Genomic DNA, 12,757 nt, shown 5'->3' with positions numbered 1-12,757 from the left:
GATTGTAAGTGACAACAGGTGCATTTGGATTTTCAGGAATTTCAGGGTTGAGTGGAGGCAGTGGATATGGTGGTTGACGATTGATGGCTGATAAGTCTAAGTCTCTCAGAGCAGCAAAGTTCAGACGATAGGCATATAGCAGTTCAGCAGTTAGTCTTCCCTTGCTAGTCCTTGAGCACTTCTCCCTGACTTGAGCTTCCAGATATTTCAGTATACGAGGATTGTATGTTGATAGTGCTTCATCAGTGAGTCCAATACTCTGAATCATACCATCCTTGAAGTACTTAATAACTGAGGGCTTGTCATGAATTTCAACTCCAATATCAGTGATCCATTCTTCCACCATATCTCTGAATACTTCATTATGCTTTCTGCCGGTAGAGATGATCTTGTTTCTTACCACAAACAGCTCAGTTAAAGATAGATCTCTGAGAAACTGACTTGACACATGCTTGAGTCCATGGCCTTCTCTTTGTAGCTCAAATGATATGTTAACCATCCATCCTCTTCTGGGAAGAACAGCAACAGACACAGTAGAAATGATATCATTCAACACCTCGTGATAATCATGTAAATCTTTGTAGTTGTTTCTGAAGGAGTCAAAGATATCTTTTACTTCGTCATCATCATTATCTTGAGTGACCTCTGGAAAGTCAAACACAGATCTAGCAGCATCCCATTCAGCTCCATCTTTATGTAAGTTGGCAAGTCTCCTTTCCCTTCGAATCCGTCTTTGGTTTTCTAACTTCTCCCTTGCTCTCTTTTGCTCAGCATAATCCCTAGCAACATTAGCAATGTCTTGTGGATTTGCAATTTCAAACTCTTCAGCAGGAAAGATGTCATTGTGATATGCAAGTTCATCAGCAAAGACTTCAGCGTCTGGGATTTCTCCTTCTTCAAGATCTTCATTCTCAGCACCAACCATTCTTATCACCCTGTCATCAACAAACTCAGGGATGTATTCATCATGACTGTAACTGAATTGATGTTTAAGAGCAGAATCAATCAGTTCTTCAGACACCCCTGTTATCACCCTTTTTCCTTTAGCTTTTTCTGCTGCTCTCTCCCCCTCAGTTGAGTAATCCTCTCTGGAAGGTTGAGATGCCAGCAACTTAGCCTCCAGGGCAGCCAACCTTTGTTCCATTGTTGATTTGATCTCTACCAACTCCTCCCGTAGAACAAGATTCTCAGCTTCTAAATGGTGAACTTTGAATTTCAGAGCTTCAAATTCTGTCACAGATACAGTTGGAAGTGGTGTAGGTTGGGCTGATGGGTTCTCACTTGTGCGTTCTGTAGGTGTTTCTCTCGTTTCACTCAAAGCTAGAACACTCAGTGGGTCAGAGGATTTCTGTATAGCAAGTTCTGTTGGTGTTTCCCTCTCACTCAAAGACATTCCAGCATCCTTAGATGTACCTGCAGAAAAAATCTTCTTAGCCTCTTCTAGAGAGGTCACAGAAGGTGCAATGAAGGTTCGTAAGCCTTCGTCCTCGGTTTCGTCGTCAGATGAATCTGAGTCATAAGAAACAAGTTGCCGACCACTTGAAAGTGGTGAGTCCTTTGATGGATCCTGAGTTGGAATCTCAGGGTGGGTAGACACAGGGCTCGAAGGATGTGATCCTTGAATTGGCGAAGCACCCTGGTTTCCCACAACTGCCTTGGACGGCGAAAGACTTTGGGACAAGTCCTCTATAACTGGCACACTTCCTGATACGAAGGGCTCAGAAACAGATTGCCGTTCACCTTCGAGAGGTGAAGAGTCCTTTGAAGGATCTGGGAATGTTCCTCCCAGGGGGGTAGACAAGGATGTAGAATGTGGCAATTCATCCAAGTTTCCCCCAGAAGCCTGTGAAGGCACTTGACCCTGAAAAGGATCAGAAACAACAGTGTCTATCCCTGACATGGACGACAAAGTGTTCGCAACCGTCAATTCTTCAACTGTGTGTGCAACCTCACTGTGCATTGGAATAGTATTTGGCTGAGGTGGTGAAGAAATAGACAGATCTGCAGTTGTCTCAGGTTCTATTCTCCTTTCTTGACTAGGAGACAGAGCTGCAGTTTCAGAAACAATCTCCTTATGTGGTGCACTTAAGGCACTTTCTCCCTCTCTCTCAGAAATAATAAGTGGTTGGCTGAGGGGTAGAGTAGTTTCTGCTTCAGGTGTTTGTGAAGTGGTGCCTTGGTTATGAATTTGGGGGATTTCAAATTCATTGGCACTTGTGAGAGGTGGTGAAAGCTGATTGGAATCCAAAAGATTCTGAACCCAATCAGGTGCATCAAAGGACAAGTTGTCAGAGTCAGAAGGAATACCTGACTGTAGCAGTGGATTGTAAGTGTTAAAGAAAAGTTCATCAACATCCACCATTACATCAGCTGCAGTGGTTTGAACAGGAGTATCCACTTCATCTTCAGAATCAGTGGAGTTGTCTTGCAGTGAATCCTCTCCTTCAGATTGAGCATTGTCATCTGAGGATGTCTGTGCATCTTCCACTATCACCTCTTCTTCCATTTGTGAAGTTTGAGTCTCAGGGATATCAGCTTGATGAGATGACTCAGGAACTTCAGTACTTTGAGTTGCAGGGGCCTCCTCTTCCTGAACCACAGGATCAGCAACATTTTGAATGTGTGGTGGAGGCAAGTTCTGGTTGTTTAAGAATTCTTGCATTGCCTCCGGAAGAACCACATCCTCATTGTTAGTGTAGTTCTGGTGACTCTCCAGCATAGATATCACCCTTGTGGTCATGAAGGAGCATATGACATTGTCTATATTTGGATAGACAGCTCTCTCAGCAGGAGTCAGCATTTGATTCAGAACAATCTGAAAGAACCGAGGGTAGAGAAGTACATTCCTGTTCTTTCTTAGAGAATCCTGAAAAGCTCCCATGATTAAGTGTCCCAGATTTATCCTTGTGTTCTGTGCTATTGCAATTCCTATTTCCTGGTTGAAGATAGTAATTCCATGGAACCCTCCAGTCTTTGGTGCAAATACATGAGAAATGGAATTAAAGAAGAAATTCCATTCTCTGGGTAAATGCTTGACGTACATCTTTCCTGGAAGATCACCATTCTCCCTCTGGCAGTGAATAGCAAAGAAAAAGTTTGTTCTTTCAGCCCTATCTGGAACAGCTTCAAAGTCCTCTGTTGGAAGTTGCAGAGCAGTGTTCAGGGTATTTTCAGTAATTGATAGTGTTCGTCCCTGAATTTGACAAGTAATACCAAGTACCTGTCCTGCATTCACAACAGAAATGGAAGACAAGAAATCTCGTAGGAGAGATTTGTTAAGATATACTGATTCTGTCATAGCAAATCTAGCAAATGAATATTCTGACATATATCTTACCCAACGTCGATAATTTGCTTGCGTAATTAAATTATTATTCTCAACAATTGTGAAATTTGTTTTCGGAATCTCAAAATTTGCAGCCATTTTTAATTAAAATTAAAAATGATTATAAATTTTGTTTCACGAAAAAAAATACGAACAAATAATCACTTTGTCACGAAAATAATGAATTAATAACGCTCCGAAAAACCCTAATTCCAAGAATTTTAGATTCCGATGAAATTCAAGTATGTTGTTCCTCTTGAAATTCTAAGAATTATGGGATCGGCTTCGCAAATTTTCGACCCTTAGATCACGTTCAAAACTAGCCTAGAATATGAAAAGCTTCGAAAACCCTCTTCGAAAAATCGTAACGGATCGTTGTGAAACAGGTATGTATTGAAAGCTCTAGACTTAAGGAATCCAAAACTGGTCTCAGATAATCAAATGGACAAGATCTCGTTGGTGAAAAATGTGATTATCAATTCAAGAACTCGACAGTTTTTGAATGAGAGAGAGGGTTTTGGCTTCGTGTAAATATGTGTATGTATTGTGAATAAACTGAAGTAAAAGAAAACAAGGGAGTTTATATGTATCCACAGACATACAAAGGCGCAATAAGGAAAATGACGAAAGTGTCCCTCATACTGGACATAGTATGTGGGTTAAGCGCGAACTTTGAAAGGACAATGTTGCCCTCCATAGTGTACACTGTGGAGGCGCAACATTGAGAGACTTAGAGAAAATCTAAGTCGACTTATATGCACTCATACACACCCGTGGCGCAACATTTGACCAAGTCAAATGTTGCGCTAGGGTCACCATACAGACAAATTGCTCCTATGTACTTATACAGTATTTGACACAGGGTGCAACTTTTGACTAAGTCAAACGTTGCGCCTGTGATCAAATGACCATATGTACGAGCACTTAGAATTATTTCGGCACAAGTATTCGCCCAAATAATCATATTAACTTTATCAAATATATTTTGATTAACTGCAAAACAATTTAACAAGTTAATATCATAATTAAATTAAATAAATTTTAACCAAATTATAATTTAGTTAATAAGTATTTAATAATTATGCAGCATATATTTTAATTAAGATTTAATTAATGGATAACTTAAAATAATTTGAATTGCTTCAAATCCATTAATCAAATATAATTAAAATATATAAATCAAATAAACACTTAATATTCATTAATTGAATATAAGCACTTAAATAATTCAAGAAGATTAATTCTAAATATCTACCACTTAGCAATTAATCACATAATCATGTAAATCATATAAATCATGGCAAATAATTAGAACTAATTATCACATAATTATGTAAAATACTGGATGCTCTTTGTAAATTCACAAGTCCTGAAAATATGTACATTTTAAAACTTGTGAACCTACGTACAAATTGCAGTTAATTCTTGTCTAATTAATTAGACATATTTAACATCCCAAGTTCACCAACCAGTCTAGAGAAAGTGGATTCATCTAGTGGTTTAGTGAAGATGTCTGCAATTTGTTGATCAGTAGGTACGAAGTGTAACTCTACTGTTCCATTCATGACATGCTCGCGGAGGAAATGATACCTGATATCAATGTGCTTTGTCCTGGAGTGTTGAACAGGATTGTTGGCAATGGCAATGGCACTCGTGTTATCACACAGAATCGGAATTTTATCCAACATGAGTCCATAATCTTGTAGTTGATTCCTCATCCACAAGATTTGAGCACAGCAACTTCCAGCAGCTATGTATTCAGCTTCCGCTGTAGACGTAGACACGGAGTGTTGCTTCTTACTATACCATGACACCAACCTTCGTCCAAGAAACTGACAGCTTCCTGAAGTACTTTTCCTATCAATCTTACATCCTGCAAAGTCAGAATCTGTATAGCCAATCAGATTAAAACCTGTATCTTTAGGGTACCAAATCCCTAGATTGGGGGTTCCCTTAAGATACCTAAAAATACGCTTAACAGCTATAAGATGTGACTCTTTAGGATCAGCCTGGAATCTAGCACATAAACAAGTTGCGAACATGATATCTGGTCTACTAGCAGTTAAGTATAAGAGAGAGCCAATCATACCTCGATACTTCGTGATGTCAACTGACTTACCATATTTGTCCTGATCAAGTTTGACAGCAGTTGGCATAGGGGTTTTGGCAGGAGATGCTTCTTCCATTCCATATTTCTTCAGAAGATCCTTGATGTATTTAGATTGGCAGATAAAAATACCGTCAGGCTTCTGAATGACTTGAAGTCCTAGGAAGAAGGACAATTCTCCCATCATGCTCATCTCATACTTGCTCTGCATTAACTTAGCAAATCTTTCGCACAAAAGATCATTAGTAGAACCAAATATAATGTCATCGACATATACTTGTACAAGAATTATATCATCCTTATGCTTTTTATGGAAAAGAGTTTTATCGATGATACCTCTGGTGAAACCATTTTCAAGTAAGAACTTGGAAAGAGTGTCATACCAGGTTCGAGGGGCTTGCTTCAGGCCATAGAGTGCTTTGAAGAGAAAGTATACGAAGTCTTCAAATTCTTTGTCTTCAAACCCAGGGGGTTGTTCAACATAGACTTCCTCTTCCAGATCACCATTCAGGAATGCACTTTTCACATCCATCTGATATACTTTGAAGTTGGAGTGTGCAGCAAATGCTAAGAACATCCTGATTGCTTCAAGCCTAGCAACTGGAGCATAGGTTTCATCATAATCAATTCCTTCTTCTTGTGAGTAACCCTTTGCAACCAGTCTTGCCTTATTCCTCGTAACAATACCATCTTCATCCAGTTTGTTTCTAAAAACCCATCTAGTGCCAACTATTGATTTTCCTTTAGGTCTTGGCACTAGCTTCCAAACTTTCTGCCTTTCGAATTGATTGAGTTCTTCCTGCATTGCAGATACCCAATCTGGATCACTTAGAGCTTCTTCAACTTTCTTTGGTTCTATCTGAGACAAGAATCCAGCAAAGTTGCATTCATTCTGAGTTGCTCTTCTAGTCTGCACTCCTGTGTCTGGATCACCAATGATTTGTTCAACAGGATGGTCTCTACTCCATACCCTTTGTCTTGGCAGATTCAATCTTGATGATTCACCAAAATCATAGTTGTGTTGAGTGTGATGACTAGTGGATCCACTTTGACTTACTCCCCCTGAGCTGATGTAGATTCTATTTGATGATCCTCCACTTTGACCACTGTGACCATGATGATCATTTGTATTGTTGCCAATACTTCCTCCAGATGGTTCAGGATCAGCATTCTCTTCATTTGCATTAGGATCTCTTATATCAGCTTCAGGTTCATCTTCTCCTAAGTAGATGTCTTCTAAATTCTCAAACTCCAGAGAATCAGATTCATTTTCCTTTTGAAGACTTGGGAGTCTGGTATCATCAAATCTTACATTGATGCTTTCAATCAGCTTGTCGTCATTGATCAGATAAACCCTGTAGGCCTTAGACTCCAAAGAATAACCCAGAAATATGCCTTCTTCAGCTTTGGCATCAAACTTTCCCAAATTCTCTTCTTTTAACACAAAGCATTTTGCACCAAACACATGAAAGTAACTCAGTGATGGTTTTCTGTTGGCCATTACTTCATAAGGGGTCTTATCCAAATCCTTGTTAATCAGGGTACGATTTTGAGTGTAGCAAGCAGTGCTTACAGCTTCAGCCCAGAAATAGATTGGAAGTCTTGATTGACTAATCATAGTCCTTGCTGCTTCAATCAAGGTTCTGTTCTTCCTTTCTACGACACCATTTTGTTGTGGAGTCCTTGGAGCTGAATACTGACGAGAGATGCCTTTATCAGTACAGAAGTCATTAAGAACAGCATTACGAAATTCTGTTCCATTATCTGATCTGATTGCCCTTACTGGCAGATCTGCTTCCTTTTCAATCTTCTTGATATGATCAATGATGACGAGTGCTGCTTCATCCTTTGAATGTAAGAATAATACCCATGTGTATTTTGAGTAGTCATCGACGATCACAAGAGCATATCTTTTCCTTGATATAGAAGGAATGTTGACTGGTCCAAACAAATCCATATGAATCAGTTGAAGGGGTGAACCAATGTCAGTCATGCCTTTGCTCCTGTGTGATGCTTTCTTTGACTTCCCTTTTTCACATGCATCACAGAGTCCTTCTTGACAGAATTCTTTCTGTGGCAATCCTCTCACAAGTTCCCTTTTGACTAAAGAGTTCATAGTCTTAAAGTTCAAGTGTGAGAGCTTCCGATGCCATAACCAACTATCATCAGCAGAGGCCTTGGTGTAGAAACACTTGACCTCCCCCTTACTTGCTGAGTCTATGTCGGCTATAAACAAACTTGATTTTCTTACACCACGAAGTGTAAGATCCTTATTCTTCCGGTTCTGGATTAAGCAAACTTCCTTCTGAAAGATTACGTCGTATCCTTTGTCACAGAACTGACTGATACTCAGTAAGTTGTGCTTAAGTCCTTCCACCAGAGAGATATCTTTAATGATGACATTTCCAACTTTCAGCTTACCATATCCCGTTGTAAAACCTTTGCTGTCATCTCCAAAGATTACAATTGGGCCGGTCTTCATCACCACATCTGTGAGCAGGGACTTTTCTCCAGTCATGTGTCTTGAACAACCACTATCAAGAACCCACACAACTTTACTTTTCCTTCCTGTGCCCTGCATTCACAAATGGATTAAACTTTCTTTGGTACCCAGACGTTCTTGGGTCCAGGTGATTTAGTAGAAACAGGATTATCAACAGAAACTGGTTTAACATGTGCTTGTTCAGGGGTGACTGGACTCTTCTCCTTTTTAGTCTTAGCAGAAGTGCTTTTAGACTTGGAGTTGGGAGTTTCCTTCTTCTTAGAAGGACTAGCAGTCTTTGCCACAGGGGCAACAGAAGGTGCAGGCATATTCATATTCATAGTAGATGGTGCAGAAAAAGATGCATTCAACATGGTAAAACATGCAGACATCATATTCATAGCACATAGCATGCAACCTACTCTACCACATGGCAAATGAACAGCATTCATGTTAACAGTATTAGGCATGCTAGAAACAGAATTATTTACTTTAATCACTTTACATGCATGAGTAAGATGATTAGTAGAATTGCAATTATTACAAACCTTTCTAGCATTAGAATTCCTAGAATTGGTGTTCTTAGGATCTAACTTGCCATTCCTGTTGTTCTTCTTTTTGTTGGAACTAGTACTTCCTAATCCAGTTTTATCTGAGTCATCTCTGACATGGGAATTAGAAGGTACTTCTTGTGATTCCTGTTTTACTTGAGGCTCTTCCTCATTTTTCAACTCTTCCTTGATGACAAGGTCTTCTTCTATCAGAGGTTCTGTTTGTGCCATTCTAAAGATAGGGGTCTTGGTATTCTTTAGAATTTTAGGTATATTTGTTCCTTCAGGAGCATTCTCAGTTCCTGCTGAAACAAATATGCCTTCATTCTCTTTTCTCTTCTTTCTTTTGGCTCTTTCCAAAGAACTATAGTCAAGGCCAATAGCAACCTTCTTATCAACCCTTTGACTATCCAAGATCTCTTTCTGTAGAAAGGCAGAATTCTGATAGGCCCTAAGCTTAGTTTCTAGGTCAGCAATCTGAGACCTAAGGGACTCCTCAATTTCTGCACTACACTTCTCCTTATTCTCTAGATATTCAATTCTATCTTTAAGGTTAGTGTTTATGAGTTTCTCTAAAGCTAATTCATCTACTCTTTCTTCAAGTTTAGCTATCTTTAGAGAAAGACTACTGTTATCTGATTCTGAAGCTAATAAACTAGTGTGCAAGTTATACATCTCTTGACCTAGTTCATTTATAGTCTTTTTATAATCAGCAGTAGTCATGTCATCAACAGAAATTTCAGGAGATACCTGAGATGGAGATTCCTCGACAGTGTCAGCCATTAATGCAAATGCATAATTGCTCTGGACAGGTTCATCATCAGAATCTGTGTCATCCCAGCTTTTTCCCTCAGCAATGTAAGCCCTTCCTTTGTGCTTGGCCACCATTGCTTCCAACTTAGCCTTTAGCTTCTCATTCTCTTTCTTCAGATCCTCATAAGAATTCTTCTTATCATATGAGTTGCTTCTGACAGGAGCTGCTTTGGGTTTCCTGCACTCTGTTGCAAAGTGCCCCAAGTCATTGCAGTTGTAGCATCTGACCTTGCTTTTGTCATACATGTTTGGTTTGAAACTGCCAGTACTCTTTGACACTGAGCCTGAGTATCCTCCTTTACCCTGAAACTTGTTCCCTGAAGTTTTCTTGTACCGGGGGTTCTTCCTGAACTTGATATGCTTGAACCTTGCAGCCATATAAGCCATTGACTTATCTTCCAGCTGCTCTAGCTCTTCTTGAGTGTAAAACTCATCCTCCGGTTCATCAGAAACTTCATCAACTTCAGCTTCTACAATCTCAGTAATGGTAGAAGGATAGTCAGCTTTGATGGATGAACAATCACTCTGAGCAACAGTGTGATCATTGATACCATATTCAACTAATTGTTGATAACCAAAGTATGGTTGATCAGCAATAAGTGCAGTGGTCTTCTGTAAGGCCATACTCTTGGATTCTGTTGATCCACCACCATATATAATCTTTCTCTGTTCAAGTTCCATCTCAAACGTCTTCAGTTTTCCAAACAGCTTTTCCAAAGTCATAGTCCTGAAGTCGCTTCTTTCCCGGATGGTCTCTGTCTTAACAACTAGATGGGGTGGCATCACAAATGAGAACTTTCTGTCTATCTCTTTCTGTGGATAAGTCTTTCCATGCAGGGTGAGTTCATTCAACAACAACATGAATCTCTCATAGATTTGAGAAATGTTCTCTCCAGGTATTGCCTGAAATGCTTCATATCTGGCAATTAGCATATCGTATCTGTTTTCCCTGACTTCTTCAGATCCCTCCATCAATGCCTCAATAGTGTCCCACATCTGCTTTGAAGTTTTCAGACTTAGTATCAGATGTGTCATTGTCTTGGTCATTGATTCAACAATTATGAGTTGCAGATTATGATCCTGTGCAACATATTCCTTATCAGTGTCAGTGTATTCACTTTTCTCTTTGGGAACAGACTTCTGTGGAATACGAACACCATTTTCAACAGATTCAGGAATAATCTTCATAGGCACAAATGGACCATTTTCCAGAATCCCAATGAACATGGGATTAGCAACTCTGATGTACAGCAACATCTTCATCTTCCAGTTGTTGTAGTCATCCTTGTCAAATGGAGGTACTTTGATTCCTAACTTGTGTGTCGACATTGTTATCAGATAAAATTACGATTGTACGGACAGCTAGCTTTTCAGATTGGTTACGGATCTCAGATCTGTATATCGATCAACCTCGCTCTGATACCAATTGTTAGGTCCAATCAGACGTAGAAGGGGGGGGGGTTGAATACGTCGTACCAATTTCTTCGATTTAATTTAATTGCGGATAATCTTTGTTTCAGTCCATGTTAAATCAATCGTAAATAAATAACTCCAGCAAGTCGGGGAATATTCTTGTATTAGAAATAATCCTCGGGTGCTACAAATTCCAACACAAGTGTCGGCTGCAGAGACTACAATCACTCTATTACAAACTCTCGATAAATACGATCTTCTAACTTAACTCTCGAGAACATGTATAGTGTGTGCACTTACAAAGTGTGTAGTTGTTTTCAAATGAAAACACAAAGCCCTATTTATAGACTTTCCAACAACTAACCATGGTTAACGAGTTCGTCCTGAACGACTTGAGTTCGTCCTGGACGGATTCGTTTTGAAGAAATAAAACTAACTCCAAGTGAATATAGTAGATGGCGCCACTTTCATATACACATATATGTATATAAGTATATGTATATGAAAGTTGCGCTCTATATTCATATTTTCTCCACTGTGGTCAAAGGTTGCGCTAGGGAGTCAAACTTGGCGCCCCAACGTTGCTTCTGTGGTTTTTTTGACTTAGAGAAATTATGTATACACACATACTTGCGCTAGTGAAGAGAGTGGGAGGCGCAACCTTTGACTTTAGTCAAAGGTTGCGCTCCAATGCTGTGGTAACTCCACTGTATGGAGTACTTAGATTGTTTCAGCGTGTGGTGAGTTTGCGCCCAGTCAAAGTTGGCGCTTTGACCATGAGAAGGTGTTATACATATACAGTGAAGGGACTTAGAGAGATTTTCTAAGTGTAAGGTTTGTGGAGGCGCAAACTTTGACTTGGTCAAAGTTTGCGCTCCAAATCCTTAGGAGCCTCCCCTGTATATTTGTACTTAAACAAATTTGCCTTGGACTTTCATTTGCACCAATATATATATATATATATTTATATATTATTAATTGTGTTTATTTAATTACTTGAATTATTCAAATTCATGTAATTCACAATTAATATATATATATATATATATATATATATATATATATATATATATATATATACATAATAATGAATTCTTTGGCAATATGTCCTGGAGCAGCTCGATTGACTTGATCAATTAATCCGTTGATCGAATCCACTGAATACTTTCGTACGTCCTGACGTCCTGTGCACTGGTCTGGTTCACGAACGACTCGAACTGAAATGATTCTTTGAATCCTTTGCTTGATAATAAACTTGATCAGTCATTCCAGGTTAGATGTTGCTTCAATAAATTTGATTATAAATAATCAAATTAAATATACTGGAATCTTCTGGTCTTTGATACTTGATCTTCAGGCAATCTTGATAGCAGATACATATAGAACTTTATTCTTCACTGAGGCTTGAACATGTAAATGAACTTCTTCCAGTGGATGGATGCTCGTCTCAGATATCTTGATTGTCTTTGTCTATTCGTATCGAATCTCCAACCTGTAGACTCCTGTATAATACTTACGTATTGTTTCCTGTCTTTTGTTGTGTTGAGTTATCGTAATTACAGTTACGTTACATTATGCTTTACATATTTAAAAAGATATTAATATACATAAGGAGTGTTTTTAGTATATGAAACTGTTTAATAGCTATCTACATGTTGTAGACTTTTAGTTTTAGAGGAGAGTACCAAACCAAAATTTTGTACGACTACAAATTATACCTATGTTGGCTTTTTATAGTATAGTATAGATAAGTTCTGATTCAATATTTGCAATGTTTATGATAGCACAAGAAGTATATTGGCAGAGCAGAAGCTTAGTGTAAGACTAATTAAATCATGAAAATTGAGAGAACTCGAGCACACAGCTAAAAGAGCTTGTTATACCAATTGATAAAAGAAATTAAACAGAAAATAACACATAACCTGTAGCATAAAAGAGGTTGTTATACCAATAGATAAAAGAAATTAAACAAAAAACAAAAGTTGTTATACCAATTGATAAAAGAAATTAAACAGAAAACAACCCACCTAATTATTAACTCACAATTTAGGATCTGCCTTTCCCTT

The sequence above is a fragment of the Daucus carota genome, chromosome 5 (assembly GCF_001625215.2).
Source record: "Daucus carota subsp. sativus chromosome 5, DH1 v3.0, whole genome shotgun sequence".
NCBI lineage: Eukaryota > Viridiplantae > Streptophyta > Magnoliopsida > Apiales > Apiaceae > Daucus > Daucus carota.
The sequence above is the reverse complement of the archived record's forward strand: the minus strand, read 5'-3'. Positions refer to the sequence as shown.